The following is a 19,900-nucleotide window of genomic DNA, read 5'->3' as shown; positions in this document are numbered from 1 at the left end:
ATAGCTCTTACCGAGTCTTGTGATCGCCCAGCCTCAGTGAATACAATTGACCAGAGGTTATTTCGGCACTAGAGTTTCTCAGTAGCCCTGGTCAACTTTTGTTGAGACTTCAAGCTTTGAATTCCCAGGGCTCACCCAGCTGGACTTCAGAAACCTGGTTCCAGAACTTCTACTATGTGGTTTTCAGACAAATAGTAACAAGTGTTTGTAGCAATGGTCTCCCACAGGTTGTTAACACAAGGTTGATGGTTTCCCAGGTATGTGTTTCTTCTTGTGATTCACATCTGAGTATTACTCTTCTCCATTACCTAATCCAGTGGTTGACTAAGGAAAAATCTCATTGAAAGTTTCACTGGTATGAGAGACAGAACCAATAGCTCACTCCACTTAACCTCCACCCTTTCTGTTCTAACTGGCTTCGCTTCTGCCTTCCAGAGAGCTTAGCTTTCATTTCATTTATACTAAAGTCTCCTGGGTGGGTGGGTACGAGGTCCTCCTAGGAGAACTCAACTGGCTACAATGCAGAGAGAAACAACTACATGATGGGATTATGACACATACTTTCACTAAGGTAAGAGTTGTAGTTCTAAATGGGAAAGGAGTTTTGTAATGTTGCTAAGCTATGATGTTTAATTTACTAACTCTGAGTGCTGAGAGTATAACAAAAAAAAAAAAAGAATTTTTAAAAAACTGAGTCTGAAGGTCACCAAGCTTCTCATGTTCCTGCCTCACCCAACCATGTTAATTGGTCCTTTCCTGCCTGAAAAATATCACATGGTTGTACTTTAAACTTTAACGTTGTCAGTAGTAATACATTCTATGACTGTATCCTTATTTCCAGCAACAAATATTACCATGTTAAGGGGAGACGTGGTTAGAGGAATCAGTTGGCAAATTAGAGTTTCTCCCCAGTTAAATTAGGATTTGTCCCCACGCTGCCACCTTTAACTTGCCTTCTTTATGACCAAGAGTGACCGCTTGCATGTCTTTCCTGTTAGTGATCCTCTTTGCTAGGCATACTGCTTAACGAGTATTCTTTGTTGTATCTGTAGTGAGATAGCCAAGCATCCTAGGTAAAGGGTAAAGAAGTCCAGAATGATGTAATACTGCAAAAAATGTTACTGCTGTTATAAGTGGAATGAAGGAAAGCTCAACCCAATAGAGTTGAGCATGATTTCTGTTGGAAGAGGCAGATCTGTCATTGGGGCAGATAATATCTAAAAACCAACCCCCTCAATTTCCTAAACCCTTAGGATATTTAGATAGCGTGATATAATAAAATTACTGTTAGCAGCACACAGCATGGCGAACCAGCGAGCCCTGACATGTTAGCAATTGTTTGCCTAGTTTACCTGGCAGAGAAAAGATCTAACTGCTAGAACAAATGTTTTAGATCACTAACATGCCCCGTGGTTAGTGTGAGGTGTAAGTTGGCTGCAGAAGAATTTCCATTGAATTCTGATGTTGATAACACATTTAACTACCACCCTAACTAAACCATCTCATCATGAGAGAGGGAGAGGCCTTTGGGAGAAGTAGCATTTCTTACTAAATACTGAGGTTTGTGAAAATCCTTCTGAAAAGAAGCAAATGGCTATGCTTGAGAGAAGTTTCCAGAGGGTATTTCTGCAGCTGTGTTTCTGGATGGAGAGAGGGGAACACCATTCCTTTCTGTTCCTGAGAGTCTAGATTCCCCTTGCGTGGGCAGGATTTCTGGTAAGTACAATACAGGAAGCAAAACTGCATTGTTCTAGATCAGCAGTCAGTGACCTCGTTTCTAAGCCCCAACCCCCTCTTTCTGGTGTTTTCAGGGGAGAAAAGGAGACTGGAGAGTGAGAGGAGGCAGGGGAGGGGCAGGAGAGGAGAGCTGGAGATACTCCTGTGTAATAGGAATTGCAGAGGCAGGACACTCTGTTCCTGGGTTCCTCTGCTAGGGCTGCCATAACAGAATACCCCGGACTGGAGGCTACCATGCCAAAGTCAAGGTGTTGACAAGTTCAGTTTGCTCTTGAGATGTCTCTCCCTGTCTTACAGATGGCTGTCTTCTTGCTGTGTCCTCGTAGGGTCTTCCATCTGTGCGTGCACCGCTGGTGTCTCTCTCTATGTCCCAATCTCTTTGTATAAGGACACACCAGTTCTAGTGGATTTAGGCCCACCTCTGTGGCCTCATTTTCACCTAGTTTACCTCTTAAGTTTTGAGGTACAGGAAGTTAGAACTTCAGCATATGAATGAGAGCAGGGCACAGCTCATAACATTTCATATTAGGAAAGGTGGTTTAGAGTGAGGAATAGTCAAAGCCCCTGTGCAAAGTGCCCCGTCCCTGCCCTCAGGACGAAGGAGGTGGGGAGAATCAGCTACCCTGGAGCCTCTGGTTTTGTTGCTGTCCAGTCACTAAGTCCGACTCTTTGTGACCTCATGGACTGAAGTACGCCAGGCTTCCCTGTGCTTCACCATCTCCCGGGGTTTGCTCAAACTCGTGTCCATTGAGTCGGTGATGCCATCCAACCATCTCATCCTCTGTCACCCCCTTCTCTTCCTGCCCTCAGTCTTTCCCAGCATCAATCTTTTCCAGAGAGTCAGCTCTTCGCATTAGGCTGCCAAAGTTTTGGAGCTTCAGCATCAGTCCTTCCAATGCCTGTGGTTTAATCTTTGCAAATCCATGTGAGGCAAGCCCGAGTAGTGTTCTCTTTTGACAACATGAGATGCAGAGAAGTTAATCTCCCTGAGATTCACATCACTAGGAAAGGTAGAACCTATGTGGAATTCAAAGCCTGTTTCTATGGCTCTCTTGGGCTGGGGATGGCAAAGGGTGTATGCAGGTACTATTCTCTCTGTTGTAGACGTGGCATGAGGCCTCAGAATCCTCCTCGACACAGTGCTCTAGGCAGTTGCCACTAATCAATGGGCATTAATATGTGGTGAAGCCTGTTTTCATTCCAGCACTATGTGATCATGCTTTTCCTCTGCATGAAGCCTTTTCCATTGGTTATCCATATTTCTAAATACAGCAAGGGAATAAAGGAAGAGAGAAGGATTTACATAGTCCAGGTCATGTAAAGGACACCTATTCTTGGGTAAATTAAAATAGAGGTATTCTGGGGGGATAAAAAGAAAAAAAGACAACTCCTACAGTAGTGGCATTGATCAAGAGCCCTCCTTAATGTAGATGGAAGGGTTGCCCAGATGTGTAAGCCAGTTTAGAATCCTATACCAGCATCCATGCTTGTTGGTAGGGATTCAGTGTACAGAAAAATCTTACTGTGGGCAAGTTTTTTTGGATGGAAGCTTGAAGACATTAGAAGATACAGGTTTTAGCAGAAAGCAAATGTGGAAAGAATGGTTGGAATTTTGATAGGTTTCTACACAGTGGGACAGTAGGGGTAGGGAAGTTAGTGTCAGGAGTCATATGAAGTTTTTGATAACGAAAAAAATCAAGGCTTATGAATTCTGGGGCCTTTCCAAGAAGTAAAACAAGTAGTGATACTGAGGGGACTCTTTGAGGGGCATTCTCAACAAGTGTGGATGTGACTATGTCTTCACGTAACACTTTGGCAGCTCTTTTCCAAAAAGCACTTTATGATGTTTGAAAGTACCCTCTCGAGTGGTTCCGTCATTGCCTTTCTGTTTCGAGCTGCAGGTCACGTCATGTTGTATTTAACTATAGCAATAAAAATATTACCTCACTAAGCCACAGTCTAATTGAATATAGTAATTCAATTGGACGAAACTAGATGAACCACTGGCCCTAAACTAATTGAAAGTTGGTACTGTTTAATATCTCTTATAGGAATAATTTTCTTCGTAAAACCTGCAGTGTTACTGTAGAATTTTTTTAACTCTTTATGCAATATCTGTTTTGGAGCCAGTGTCTGGAGTCTTCTTTCCGTGCTCAGCTTCTGGTCAGTAGCACCTTCTTCCATTCATTGCAGAAAGCAGGGATCTTCCTGCAAACAAAGGTCTATGGCATCTCCCTGGTCATTGCCCCTCATATCCGTCCATTCCTCTCTACACTAAGTCGTGAACCTAGTTGAAGTTTTTACCCCTCTCCTTGATCACTGTGGTCATACTCTGCTAAATGCAAGCATGGCATTCCTGTGCTAAACGCTCTATCGTGACTTTTTGTTAACGTAGAACAAAATTATCAAAATCCTTTGCTCATCTGTAAGTTCCCTCGTGTTCACCTGCTGTTTTCCTCTTCAGCCTCCTCTCATCCTCACTCTCACCCATGCGGCCCGCCTTTCAGTTCTTCCAAATGTTCCAAGCTCTTTCCCATTGTTCTTCTGCCTGGGATATTCTTTTTTCCATTGTCCAAGTACTCCTCAACCTAAAGATGCCACTTTCTCAGATGTTCCTTTCCTGACTGTCCCCATCCCTCTCAGAGCACTTGGCATTTTTGGCTCTTAATTGATCAAAACATGATGTGATTATTTAATGTCTCCATTCCTCTGGATGGAAAGACCCAGGAGGCAGGGATGCGTCAGTTTTGTTGATCTGCAACAGAGCTATCCAGCAGTTCTGGGGCTTCCGTAGCGCTTCATATTTGCTCAGTGTCAAGGTTGACCACAGGACCATAGATTTCATGGAGGGCACACATCCTCTGAAAGTCACCTTTGGCGGCTGAGATAACCTCCATGTATGGACATGCAGTCTCACTTCATCAGTTGTGCTTACTGTGAAGATGAAAACCTGATGCACTCCAATTACTGTAATTATTCTGTTTCCAAGCACTAACCTTAGTGGTAATTGTTCTGCAGGCCTGTGACATTATGGAATAATTAGTACTAATGGCTCTTGCATCCAGGCTTCCTCCTAAGGTAGGGTGTCAAAGAATGAAATTGTGTTGTTATTTGGGAAACAAGCAGTATTGCCCTGTGAGGTCTTTTCAGACAGAAACCACAGCAAATGGACATTGGGGCAGATTGTAGCTGTACTTCTCATGAATTCTTTCAAATGACTGAATGTCACGGGTCTGCCGTGAATCGGTCATATTGAGCATCTTGACCATTGAATTTTTATGACAGTCTTTGTGAAGTCAGGAGTATTAGGCCTCCAGATGAGCATAATGATTTTAACACTAGTAGGTTATAAACCTAATGAAGTAAATATGAATTTAATGGGCAGTCCATGGGGTCGCAAAGAATCAGATGCAACTAAGCACACAGCCCTGGTTTTATGCTGTGACCACTTACTCTGAATGGTGAGTTTCTCCAGATCAAGGCTTTGTTTCGTTCATCTTTGAATGTCAGTTTCTAGCACAAAATCTATGGTCCAGTAAGGACTGAAGGCACAAAAGGTCGTGTTTTATGGCCATGTGACATCATGCTGTGCAGATGAAGGCATATTTCAAAGCATTGACCTTTGCTGTACTTTCACATACAGGAACCAGCTTGTAACAAACTTTCAGCAAAATATCAGTGTTTCCTTTGGGTTGGTTGAGGTGAACACAATTTAGACATTTGTGATTTACCGCTCACCCCACCCCTGCCGTTTACCCATACTCTTTGATGGTCAGTATTCAACTTTCATTGTCTCATCCTTGAGTGTCTTTAGCTTCAGTGTGAACTGAGATTCTTAGAGGTAAGTATTTTCTTCTCAGCCCTGAGATCTCTCACAGGACAGTGTCTAGTGCTCTAAACCTGATTCTTAATGATAGAATTCTTATTAAATAAAAAAAGTTTGTAGTTTTTGATAATCATAGGAAATTGATTTCTAAAATAGCGTGTGGTTAAGAAATAATAATGCAAGTTTCCAGTTAAAAACAAGTCTAATCTGGCAATACAACTTATTCCAAAACATTTCTAGATATTGATATTTTATTCACAACATTTTTATTTTAATTGTCTACTTTTTAACATATTCAATGTGCAGTTATAGTTGAATATAGTGATATCTGGGTCTTGATTGTCTTTAGCTTTGAGCTGTGTTGGCCTAGCTATCGGGCATCTCATACCATCTACATGATTAATACCATAAACACGGGCTACTTTGACTAGTAAATCAATACTTTGTCTTAAAATGGTCTCATTTTAGATGAAATGGGGCACGTTCTACAAGATGGCTGTAGACTTGCATGGTCTCATTTTCAGTGAGTTCAGTTTGTGAATTAGCCAATGGCATTCTCTGCAGCTGTGGCTCCTTTATCTCCCCCTTCCTTTCTGGTGGCCCTTCCTACTAACACATAGGATGGCACATCCGTACGGATGGAAGGGAACTGGCCGTCAGAAGGGAGCCAGAAGGGAGAGCTCAGCCTGGGATCATCAACTCTGTAGGGTCACGTGAGTTGGATTTAAATTGAGTAGTAGAATGAAAAGGGCAGTGATGGCTCTGCAGTTTATTTTTGGTCTTACGTGCTGTCGAGTATCCCTACCTCACCATACTGACAGCTGGCTTCTCACATACCAAACTTCTTGTTTTGAAGCCTTGAGGTTGTAGATTATGTACTTGGAATATGTAATTAGCTGGAATGACATGGTATTGATGGTTGAGCAGCGGTTTATGACACAAATGAGTAACTGGATGACTGATAGACCTTTGGATGTGTATTTCCAAGCAATTTACTAAGCAATATTTTCCTTGCTTTATTTTTTTTTAAAAAAATCATCTTAATGTGGCTTGCTAGGGTAAAGATGTCATTTTGGTTTTGAAAATGAGGAATATAAACAGAAAAGCTGCTGTGGCTGCAGTAAGGAAGCCCAAGGCCTGGTTGGCTTACATATTCAGGTCCCACCATCCCCCAGCTCCAGGAAGCATTCTGTGTGGACCTCCATCTTCTGCTGTTGTGGATACTTACGTCATTCCCCTTCAGTTTTTTGTGAAGATGATTCTATTTCTGTTCTATAAATGTATTATCGGGTTGGATGTACATGACGTACATTCACACATTTGAAGACGTAAGCTTAAAACTATATTTTATATAGTTAAAAGGTACAGGTATTACTTGGTGATGAATTCAGTCTTTATTTTAATATCAATGGTTTTCTAAAAAACAAGATAAAAAAGGCAGTGGTTTTGGTAAGCATATTTTTAAGACTAAGCTTTTTAAAAGCAGTTCAAATGAGCAGCTGACGTGGGAGTTTGCTGCTCTGTTAAATGCAGTGTAGGAAAATACAAACCACATTAAAATCTTGTAGAGTTAATGTTTGTTTACTGAGTGAGCTGAGAGACACAAAGACCTGTTAACCTTGTTTTTAAGGAGTTTACAGTTGGTGAAGGCAAACAGGTACACCAGTAATTACAGTGAGACAAAAGCGTTGGTCTGTATCCACATAGAAATATTAGATAATTATTGAATTAGCAGCATGGATCAATCATTACCTCTGTCCTCTCTCTGTTCTGCTGTTGGTAGATCCATCTCTTCCACTTGACTAAGCCATCCATGTGGGATATTCTGAGTTCAGTAGGCTATTATTTAAAGAGTTTTATGTAACTATCACTTTTGAGAATATAGAATCCAAGTTGGTTTCGTTTAATTCAAAGGTCTTAATCACTCGGTAGAGAAGTCATTTACATTATCTTGCATTTTCATCAAGAACATAGTACTTTGGGATTATAAACTGAAGGAAAAGCCTTCAAGTCTAGTTAGTTCTCAGAACACATACGGATATGCTTTAGGTCTAAGCAGAGCACCCTCTTCAGTGCCCGAAGGACCTGTCAGGGAAAGGGTCCCAGCTAGTGCTCCCTGACCACTTTAAGACAGGCTGCTCAGCCTGAGAAATCAGAGGGAAGAATTTCTCTTGTTCTTTCTTCGAAAGTCTCAGAAAAGCACTTCATGGTTTGTACAATTCTTCAAATCTTGATTCTCGGGAAGTTGCTCCCTGAATCCAGGAATGAATGATGCTTGTCCTTTGTTCTAAGGAGAGTTGGAATCTCTAGGAACACAATGGGAGGGCTGTGGAAATAACTCTGACCTGGGACTAAGGAGTATCTGTACAAAATTCATTTTGATAAAAGGTACTTTGGAAAATCTTAATTCTAGAGTTTCTTGGATTGGGTAAGTTTGCAGTGCTAAAGTTAATAACATCATTTTTCCATTAATATTCCATGTTTTGTCATAGGAATTATATTTCCTTATGTGTCTAATCCTTTTTTCTCTAAAGTGCTGGTTTCTCTCGACTCCTGTATTGCAAATAGCTTACAGAGACACGTGAACATGACTTTAAAAAGAAATCTCAATGACCTCATGGCAAGTTTGGCAACCAATCTCATATTGTTCCTCTAACCTTCACCTTCTAGTTTGATTTGTACTACCCATCATCTGTACCAGCTGACTGACAAATGATTATTTTTCAACCCCACAGGGAAGCTCGTTGGACCATGGAAACCCTGTCCACTTGACTGCTGTTCTTCTACAACTTAGGCAATAGTTGTCTCAGAAATATTGTTCAACATAAATCAGTATATTAGTCTTAGAGACTATCTACCTTGAGGGAGAAACACAAGAATGATTATTTTTTACATTTTAAAAATTTGTTATTACATGAATTTAAACCAGTGATACATTTGTGAGTCCCTTGGGCAAGTCATTCAGAGAACTAATTTCCTGGCTGATAGATGGGAATTACAGTATTCGTGCTCTGTTGATATTCTCTTAAGTAGTTAAATGGCTACTGAATATATCCTGAGACCATGTCCTAAGAGTTTAGTTTTCATGTCATTGTTACTTATCTCATCTTTGTACACTCTAATATCTAGAAGTTGAGTAAGTCAAATGTACTGGGTAAAGCATACTTCTCATTAGATCCACCTTAAGAAAAAATTCTTAACAGAAAGTATTGATGTAAATATATCAGGTCTTCATATCAAACAAGCCACTGTGTAAGTCCTGAAATTTTCAAGAGCTAGAATTTTTCTGTATACCTTTTAAAGTTTGTTAATGGAATGTTCCAGCCCGCCTTGCAGTAAACAACCTCGAATTCTTGCTGGAGGTGTTATAAGCAAGACTGATAAGGCTTTCTGATAGAAAAGCAAAGAACCCTCCTTGAGCTCATCTGGAATGCGTTTCTGAATTAAAGCACAGATTAAAGATCTGTTTTTAATGTTACTGACTTGGATGCTTTTCATTTTGAAGAAGGAAAACTGCCTAAATCTGGAGTTGGGGTTGAAGGCATTACCATGTAGACCTCTAGAGACAGGTGTTTAAATGAGGCTTCTGTAACCTGGCTAGGGCAGAAGGAGAAGAGGGTGGCAGAGGATGAGATGGTTAGATAGCCTCACCAGCTCAGTGGACATGAATCTGAGCAAACTCTGGGAGATGGTGAAGGACAGGGAAGCCTGATGTGCTGCCGTCCATGGGGTTGCAAAGAGTCGGACACGACTGAACGACTGAACAATGACAGTAACCGGTGTCACCAAGCCAGTACAAACGTGTGTGAAGAGGCTGTGTCATGTTATAAATGCTTATTTGGAGTCTTGTCTTAGTTCTCAGTCACATTCTCTTGGATGGCTCTGAGGAGACACTTCCCCTAACACTTTATTTGGTGTATGACTTGGAATATGTTTGTGAATTATACTTATTCTATTGCCTAGATGCCTTTCTTTTTTTTCCCTCTGTTTCAGTCGCTTTCTCTTTTCAGAGCAGCACTGCACTTCTCCTTAAACTCATTCCAGATTTCTTTAGTTCTCAGCATCCTAGTTTCATCCAGGAAAAGTGGTCACCATTTTCAGCCACCTCACTTCACGAAGCTGCCTATCTGAGTTTTTATTGAAGGCAAAATAAAACTTCAAAGACACCGAAGAAGCTTGAGCATCCCTTCTCTCCCTTTCAACTAACACCTACCAGTGTTTATCTTGGGAGTAATTTGAGGTTTATTTGATGAAACATGTAGTCAAGTGTTAATAGAGACTAATATCAAGCTTCAGAACAGTGTGCAGAAACCTTTAATATTTTTTGTTGAGCATTTGATACTCTCTGATCATGAGTTTCTGTGGAATCCATGAAAGCTTGGAGTAAAAACGCTTGCCTGGTTGCCTGATAACCTCAACCAAATGTACTGATGTGTAGCCCCAGCCGTTTCCCATCTGAGCTTGTCCCACCTTAACTTCGTCTCCTTTTCGTCTTGTGCCTCACGCCATCTCGTTTGCCATCCCGTTTTCCAGCACCATGTTTGCTCCTGATTTCTCATAAATATCTGAAGTGTGGCGTAAAGGATATGACTCTTGAAACATGATTCATTGTGAATCGTATTTAAATGTTGATATCACAAAGATTTCCCAAAGAATATGTGGAAACTTCTTTTTGAGTATAAACTGTTAATCATCTACTTTCTATCCAACTTTGGTTATCTTCAGTATGTTTTAAGGACCCAACTTCTCAGGTGAAGACTATACAGCTCTCTAGTGAATGGCTAGAAAAGGACGACTGGTCTAGTGCTTGCTCATTTCAGTCCGATGATAAGCCAGTTTAGCTGTTTTGAGCCAAAGGAATGTGTACAGTAGTGACAGTAAAGCCACATGAGTCCTTTACTCTTACCTGATTAATTGGTCAGCACTTGACTGAATATTGGGCTTCCCTGATGGGTCAGATTGTAAAGAATCTGCCTGTAGTGCAGGAGACCCGGGTTCAATCCCTGGAGAATTCCATGGACAGAGGAGCCTGGTGGGCTACAATCCATGGGGTTGCAAAGAGCTGGACACGACTGAGTGGCTTTCCCTTTCACTTTGACCAAGTATTATGCAGTATTCTAGCTCCTTCTGGAAGAAAGTGTAGCATAGATGAAACGTCTTCTCAGTCAATTTTTTTTTTCTTTCCTTTTTTTTTTTTTTAGTTGAAGTTCAGGTGATTTTCAGGTCAACCATTTTTTAAGTTGCCAGACCCCAGGTCCAGATAAGAAGGTCAACGTTAGTCCATGCACAGAGGGACGTGTATTTGGTGATAACCGTTGGCCTCACACTCAGCTGGAACCTAGGTCTCAGAGTCCTGAAGGATGTGTTGAGATAGGCAGGGCCATCATCTTAATTACAGCTTCGGTTACCTTTCTTCCAGGATCTTTGCAATGGAAGGCTGATCCCAGTTTGGACCCAATTAGGAACTGAGATGTGTCTGGCATATATTCGTCTGCTAATGGCCTTTAATGGTTGAAAACAGAAGCTTCCCTTAGGGAAGCAACACTGCTCCAGTTTGGATTTCCCCTCCCCTTCCACCCCCGTGTGTGAAATCCTCTTGATTGGTAACCACTGCAGAGTGGAGTCTTCAGGAAAGCCACTCGGCAGTGTGGTGGTGTTTGCATTTTCTTTCAGTCTTTCAACCTGTAGGCCTGTATTCAACACTGTTAATAGAGATGCAGTGTCAAAGGTTCTTCTAAATAAAAGGCCTAGAATGTTATGGTTTTGATTCTAAGTTGATAACATGAAATCATCATTACAAGGAAGGTAAAACCATACACAGATATGGTTTTCAAATGGCATTTCACAGCATTTTATAATCTTTTAAAATTATGTTATTGTAAAATAAAGCCTTTTAGTGTGCTGAACACAAGCTTAGCAGGGATCAAGCAGGCAGTGCCGCAAGCTTCACAGATGCCAACGTTTTAGGATACAGCACCCTGAGGGGAGGACGTGCTGTTACCATCCCATTGTGCAGATGAGAAGACTGATGCATAGAGCAGTAAATCCCAGCTCACACAGCCTGTGAGACCAGCCCTTTCTGGGCCACAATCCATGCTCTTCACTTGCCAGAAGCATTGCAGTCAATGGAAAAACTCAATTTGTTGCTTCCAATTTGGGTCACTTCTCTTGACCTCTTTAAGTAAGTGCCATGCATTAGCTGTATTGGAAATAGAACAGGAGTCGGAAGCTGTGTCTGTTCGGGGGCTGGAGTGGAGCCAGTGTGCACAGAGGTCCCTGTGTCTGCCTGTGAGACTGAGGGCCCCCAGTGTCTCATTGCCTCTCCTCCAGCCCCTTTGGCTGCAGTGAGTGGGAATTGATCCTGTGGGTCAATTTACCAAAAGAAAACCAAGACCCCAGACCCCCTGGCGACCAAGTGATGGGGACTCGGGCACCAGGATGCAAAACTAATCCACTGATTCAGCGTGCAAACTTTGAAATTCCTGAGACTCAAATTTAAGCTTAAAGAATTTAATCAGAGGACTCTTAACTGAGATATTGAACCATACTGTGGTCTCCCTACAGAATATGAGGTGTGCTGTATTTTAAGGGAAGGTGGTTATCTCCAAGATCATACACCATTCCCTCACATTCTGTGTGGTTCCTTCAGTGGCAGAGAGAGGAGTGAAACCACAGTAAGGCGCTGGCTTCTCAGACTGCTCCTGGAGTGGAAAGATTCTTGATGTTTTGGCAATTACTATCACTTACACTGATTTTGTTGGAGAAGGAAATGGCAACCCACTCCAATGTTCTTGCCTGGAGAATCCCAGGGATGGAGGAGCCTGGAGGGCTACAGTCCATGGGGTTGCAAAGAGTTGGATTGAGTGACTAAACCACTACCACACTGAATTTGTAGTTGGTGTGTGTGTGTGCGCTCAATTATGTCTGACTCTTTGAGACCCCATGGACTGTAGCCCACCAGGCTCCTCTGTTCATGGGATTCTCCAGGCAAGAATACTGGAGTAGGTTGCCATTTCCTTCTCCAGGAGATTTTCTCGACCCAGGGATCAACCTCGGGTCTCCCACATTGCAGGCAGATTCTTTACCATCTGAACCACCAGAGGTGCTAATATTGGGTTGGCTAGAGACTTTGTTCAGATTTTGCAGCAATGTCATATGGGGAAACCTGAATGAACTTTTGGGCCAGTACAATGAAATGATGTGTTCATAAGCCCTTCCATCCCCAGAAGTTTGCCCTTTTCCTTAAAATATAAGACTGGATCTTGTACGTGAAGGGAAAAAGAACATTCTGGGAACACCTGTACCCTACTGTCTCCACCAGGGTCCTGCAATAGATGGTAACAGGGAGTCGTGATAGACCCACCTGGGCATAAATCTTTGCCTTATTTATTTACATTGCCTTATTTATATCTACATTGACTTGGATCAGTTCCTCCATCCCTTTTAACTTCAGTTACTTTGTGGCTAATTTGACTTGAACTGTATCTACCTCGTGTTGCTATAATGATTTGTCTGCCCTGAAGTAGTCCCTTAAGAAGGAGTGATAGTTACTGTTATTCCCCTCCTGGCTCTAATACAGATCTCTGTTATAACACGTATTTGTGGACTATATCCTATCATACGATCTTATCGTTGATGGTCTTGTCTTGTATGTGTATGACGCTATCTATCTCCTTACTAGGCAGTAATGTAAGCTCTCTGCTACCAGCCCAGGTCTGTCTCCAGCACTGTGCCCCTTACATGTCCTCAATGCATAATTATCCCCTGCCAGCAGAAAACCAAGCACTGGAGCTCTTTCCAAAGTGTTTATCAGACACAGTTTCTCCAGTGCCATACATGCTGCATATTATGTAAAATCAGGTAACATTATTTCCTTGCAAATATATCCTTACACTGTAAATTGTAACAGAGTTGAAGGTTTCTCTGATAGTTCAGGCTCTCAAATATTGGATGATAGCTTTTTATTCAGTGAGAATCTCTATGTTAAATATTTCAATATATGCCCTTTTGGTAAGAATGTATCAATAGGTATTATACATCGCAAGGTCTGGAGGACAGAATAACTAGGTGAAAAGCTGGTCCAATGTTATGCTTTTTTTTCCTTCCAAACTAGTAATTTAACTCATGCCAGTATAATTAGATTATACTTCTGAGTGACCCTGCTTTAACTTCAGACCAAATTTTGTATAATGTCAGCTTTCTTTGATTTGTTTTGTGAGGACAGGTAAAAATTATCAAGGCACAAACATGAATCAAACATTAAAGTGCTGTCCAGTATCAGGAAACACAGAATGACTTAGGAGTATGGTGTCTGGATATCTGGGGACCTACATTCTAGCCAGTAACTTCTGCTGAGTTGAGATCTGACACTGAATCCTGGAAGCCATGTCTTTCAGTTCTCCTTTTAGGGGTGAGGGAACTGATAACCAAAGGGCCTATGACTTACCCACAAGCTCACTGCTGTTATATATACTGTCAGATCCTAAAGTTATGTTTTAATGTGTAGGGGGCTTGATAGGTGTTTAGGCATTGAATATGTATTTACATTTATGTGCAAAATACTGTCATTACAATTTTTGAAAAGGTAGTTGAGACTTTTTTTTCCTTTTAGTGGATGTCAAATACATTATATGTAAGTTATTTTAAATTTTATTATTTTAACATTAAAATTATTTTTAAATTAAGGTTTTAAAAATTAATTTTTAACTGATTTTGAAGATGGAGTTCATTTTAGCCTTATGCTGTTTTGTCTGTAGAGCTATTTGATTAACACTGATTGGTTTCACTCTTCTAATGGTTAACAGACAATTTATAAATGCTAAATATAAATGCCAACTACATAATATTTGTATATAAACTAAGACAAATCTATAAATGCCACCTTGCCTCCCTTATTTTATTTCTTTTATAAATACTTTCACCTCAGCAATTTAATAGATGAGAACCTGAGATTAAGGATAAACTTATAATTTTATAGGCCTGTAGAAATTACTAGATTCTACATAGAAAGTTGGGGCTTCCCCAGGTGGCTCAATGGTAAAAGAATCCACCTGCCAATGCAGGAGACATGGGTTCAGTCCCTGGGTAGGGAAGACCCCCTGGAATAGGAAATGGTGACCCACTCCAGTATTCTTGCCTGGAGAATCCCATGGACAGAGGAGCCTAGTGAGTTAAAGTCCATGGGGTTGCAAAGAGTTGGACACAACTGAGCATGCACACCTGCACATAGAAAGTTACAATTTTTCCCTCTAGAAAGAGAATCTCCTTGGTCTTTACTGTTTGTCTCATTTGGAAAAAAAAAAAAAGAGAGAAAACTTGCTGGGAGGGAAAAGGTAAAAATAGAGAAAAGAACAAGGGAGGGAAGACAAGGAAAGGAGAGAGAGGAGAGGAAACTGAGATCAGAGTGAATAAACACACTGCTCAGAATAACTCCGAAGTACCAGGATTCAGAACTGTGTGTGCAATGCTTGAAATTGTGCTGGTTCTCCTGGAGTCAGAACAGATCTAGGGTGCAGGAGCGAGGCACTGATGTGTTGAATGATATCAGTCAATGTACGGATAGTGACCAACATGTGAAGAGCACTCTCAAAAAGGAAAGGGAATAGCTTTTTCTAGAATTTTTTCCCTAGAATTTTCTAGAATTACTGGGAAAGGCTTCATAGTAGAGCCCCATCATACTCAAAGGTTTTGTGTGTTTTTTGTTCCTTCGTTTGTTTTTGCACGACGTGTGGAATCCTGGTTCCTGGATGAGGGATCCAACCCCTGTCCTCCACAATGGAAGCGTGGAGTCTTACTCTGAACCATCAGCGAAGTCCCCCCAAAGGTATTTGAAGGAGGCTTTCTCAACAAGATTTGTCCCTGCTTTGAGGATAGACTTATTAGCCCCTTCAGAGGACAGTCTCGACTGTGTTGACAAGAACAAAAGACTCCCCATAAAGACCTTTGGAAGGGAGAGAGCCTAGATCACAGGAACCAGAAGACAACCCTATTAATATTAATTATTAATAATAATAATAATCACTCAGTCGGGTCCGACTCTTTTTTCAACCCCATGGTCTGTAGCCTGCCAGGCTCCTCTGTCCGTGGGATTCTCCAGGCAAGAATACTGGAGTGGGTTGCCATTCCCTTCTCCAGAGGATCTTCCTGACCCAGGGATCAAACCCTGGTCTCCTGCATTGCAGGCAGATTCTTTACCATCTGAACCACCAGGGAATCCAGTTATTAATAAAAAGTAATATTAATAGGTTAAAACTGGGGCTTGCAAGATGGCAGTGGGGAGTTAGACTGGTAACTAACCAAATACACCAAGTTTCCCAAATAGATAGCTCTCCAATGCATAAAGATGTTACTTAGGAGGGAGAGAAAGAAACTCATGTGCCAGGGACTAACCTGCATACAAACTAGTAAACTTGAGAGAGGATTTCTAGGTTTAGACTCAAACCCAGGTTATTATTTCAGTAATGGCTGATTTAGTTCAAACTTTGTTAAATGCAGCTCACTGTGAAAGGAATGGTGCTGTGCTTTGGATCAACTCACACCTGCATCTAGATACAAGCTTATATAGATACTTGGCAAAATCTGAAGAGAGGATCTTTTTCAAAATGCATTTTTATACCTCTGAGTCTCTGGGCTTTTGAACTCTGTGACTATGGAGGAAAGTTGCCCTGTCTTCTCTCAGTCATTTTGTGTCACCTTATAAAATCCATCTGGATTTCTGAAGGTTGGATTCTGACGTGGATTAAAGTTCTCAGCATAGAAAGTACTGGTCACTGGATCTGGGAGGCCGTTGATCCAGGAGCCTTCCCTGTGAAAAGGGGGCTCCAATGGGCTCTAAAGGATGCGGATCCTGACTTCATATGTGCAAGGGGTTTTTGAGATGTTTCCATTTAGTTCTGAGATTGGGAAACATAAATGTTACCATGTCTTCATTCAGCTGTGGAAGCAGTTATTTGAATACCAGATTGTGCAGTGGGTGTGTGTTCCCTATGCTGTCAGGCTTTCGAGACTGATGTGAAGCTGTATCATGGATGCTGATCCTTCAAAGGTATCTGTGGTTGGGAATCAGCTTTGATGTGGCTCATGAACTTCCTGGGCCAGCACTTAAGCCTGCCTTTGATGGAATCGCCCCTCAGTCAGATTTAAGCAATGTGTCTGAAATTGTATCTCTTTCAGTGTATAAGACAGTGGTGGGAATGAGGTACATGAGTGTGGCTGAAGAAATCCTTTGGCACTTCACATGGCCCAGATGTAACTTAAAAGAATCGGTGGAGTTTGTGTTATGAGAAGCAGGGGATAAATGTAGAGAATTTGGGAAATAGTTAGCATTTCTGTGGTCTCTAGCAGTGCCCCACTCTTGCCTGGAAAAGCAACGTTAGTGATCAGAGAAGTTGTGAATCTCTTTGCATCTGGGCCACCATGAAGCTGTCTTAGGCAAGGACTAGTCCATAGCCCCACGGTCTTAAGTTTTCCTCTGTCTTGTCAGTTGCTTATGATTTTTTTTCAGTTCAAACATTTAAGTGTTCCAGATCTAGAATAGTGAGCAGATGGTTTCATGCTGGTCAGTATTCTATTAAATACATTTTAGACAGTTGCCTATAGTCATATTGTCAGAATTCTCATTTAAGCTATAGATGTGACTTTCTGTGCACACACTTAAGTATAGCTATTGTTTATAAACTACTGCAGCGAAAGGACCACGTTCACACCTGGTGTCTATTACCTGGAGAAAGTGACCAACAAGTGTGCATTTCAGAGCAGCCTCTGTTGTGACCTTAATTTCTTGATTTGGTGTGAAAACAGCTACATCATACTTTAAAATAAAAGGTGTTTTCATCATGTGCTGCTACTGTGTGCCAGATAAGGATTTTTTAACTCAAATTTATTTCCGAACGTCAGTGCCTGTTGCTGCTCTAGTCGACTATGTGAATTTAAATGGGAAGTCCCTTCAGCAGAACCGTTAAAAAAGATCTGCTTCAGCTTAAGTTGGCCGTTGCACTGTCCAGTGTTTATTCTGCCATGGAACATTCCCATTGCGTAAAACAGAGGATGAATAAAACCAAGTTCAGTCACGGAAGTGTTCTGAACTCGGAAGGAAGGAGCAGTGTGTTGTCCTGGGTGGTTCGCAGTCTGTGGTAGAGCATGATGTCCTAAAACAAGCATGTTTGGGGCATGTTTGGGGGCCTCTGTCAAACAAGAGGGCACTGGATGGCTCTGACACCATAATATCCGACAGTATCATTGTTTATAAACACATGCCACATTGCAGTTGTGCTTTTTCATCACTTTTGATCACTTTTACCTATGGATGCACTTCTTCTAGGCTCCTTCATTACCTTTTTCTAGTCACATACCACCATTCCACCAAGTTCTAGCATCTCTTTAATTATGGAAGGCTTATCCCATGTCATATTAAACATGAAAACACTCACATCCCAAATTAAGTGTAATTTACATAACTAAATCTCGCCGTGTTGAGGTGTAGGCGCTTATTGGCATAAGTGTTACTGTAGATGCATTTGTCTGAGTCCATTTGGGCTTCAAAAATAAAAATTAATTTTACTTCGCTTTGGAGGCCGGGAAGTCCAGGATCAAGATGCCAGCAGACTTGTATCTGGAAGGGACAAGGAGCTCTTTGGGACCTGTTTTCTAAGCACGCTAATCCCACTTATCAGGGCTCTGCCTCCAAGACCTAATGCCTCTAAAAGACCTCACCTCCAGACACCATCACTTTGGGGATTAGATTTCAACATGTGGATTTTGGGTGAGGGGAGGGAACAAACATCCAATCTGTAGCAACAGTTAAACACATATTCATTAAAATCTGGAGGTCTTCTTTTTGCATTTTGGAGGCTGTCTTTAATTTCTTTGAGATCTGAAAATTTTATATGTTGCAGGGCCCCTGTGAGCTCAGACACCCTCACCCTGTACCTACAGGGCCTGACTTGGAACCATCCCTGTTGCCGGCTCTGCCTTGCTGAATTCCGCTCTTGATGGGTGGATCTGACCTGTGTTGTTGTTCAGTTGCTCAGCTGTGTCTGACTCTTATTGACCCACAGACAGGCTTCCCTGTGCTTCACCATCTCCCGTAGTTTGCTCAAACTCATGTCAGTGATGCTATCCAACCATCTCATTCTCTGTCATCCCCTTCTCCTCCTGCCTTCAGTCTTTCCCAGCATCAGGGTCTTTTCCAGTGAGTCAGTTCTTCACATCAGGTGGCCAAAGTATTTGAGCTTTAGCTTCAGCATCATCCTTCCAATGGATATTCAGGGTTGATTTCCTTTAGGATCCTTTAGGATTGACTAGTTTGATCTCCTTGCTATCCAAGTGACTCAGTATATGTCAGTCTTCCTGAAGCCTTTTATTTTTCACCTGGAAAAAAATTTGGTCACAGGTGAGAAGACATCTACTCCTCTAAGCCTGTAGCACCAAATCTGAGCTTGTATCTCCTTGAGTTGCAGTGTTCAGGTCCTTCTTCATGGTACTTGTCCAAGCCAGATTCTTGTCCAAACAGTTCCATGACCTGTTTAATCAGTGTCAAGGCAGTATTTCCCATCATACATTAAAAACAAAAAACAAAAAACCACACACACTACTTAAAGTCACTTGCTAAACACAGCCTCTTTTCTGTTTTTAATCATCAGTTCATTGGTGGTGGTTTATTCGCCAAGTCCTGTCTGACTCTTGCGACTCCATGGACTGTAGCCCACCAGGCTCCTCTGTCCATGGTTTTCTCCAGGCAAGAATACTAGAGTGGGTTGCCATTTTTGTGGGTTGGTCCAAAAGTTCGTTTGGTTTTAAGTAAAAATAAAAGACATATTTTCAGTTTTCATCAAGAACTTGATTGAATAATGGTATGACTAACTGAATGAACTTTTTGGCCAACCCAATAGTTTCTATCATGTTTTCTATAAAGGGCTCTTTTTTTCATACCAGCACGTCTCTATCTTTGCTTGCTTTGGTCCTTCCTGTTTAATTTTTTTCAACCCATAACTTTTTTCTTGTCCACCCCCTAAACGTGTGTTTTTAGAGCTTCTTTCTGCTTTTTTCTTATTAAGAATCACTCTTGCTTGTGCTGTTTGATCCATATTGACTAAACTGCACCTCCTATTTCAGTTGATATATGATCTTCCTGACTATAAAAAGTCACTTTGCTCTTTATAAAAACTTTGCACTTTACAGAAAGTGTGTTCTTTGATGAACTTGTCGTATGTGTGTGTGTGAGTTTACCTGCATTGACTTATAGTAAGTATGAAAAATCAACCTGATTTTCTGCTACTGGCTTGTCCAGAGTTTTTAAACTGGAGGTGCTGTGTTGATATCAAACCTAAGTCTTTCTGT

At 41.4% G+C, this 19,900-nt stretch overlaps 1 protein-coding gene across 9 annotated transcripts in view; it reads left to right on the top strand.

Moving 5' to 3' along the window:
* The window catches only part of BASP1 (brain abundant membrane attached signal protein 1), a 92,231-nt gene that overhangs the window by 48,532 nt on the left and 23,799 nt on the right, over positions 1-19,900 (top strand). The window lies entirely within an intron of this gene.

Source organism: Giraffa tippelskirchi, chromosome 8 (assembly GCF_054371585.1).
Source record: "Giraffa tippelskirchi isolate mGirTip1 chromosome 8, T2T-mGirTip1v1.2.pri, whole genome shotgun sequence".
Classification (NCBI taxonomy): domain Eukaryota; kingdom Metazoa; phylum Chordata; class Mammalia; order Artiodactyla; family Giraffidae; genus Giraffa; species Giraffa tippelskirchi.
Note: the sequence above shows the minus strand (reverse complement) of the source record. Positions and strands in the feature narration are given on the sequence as shown.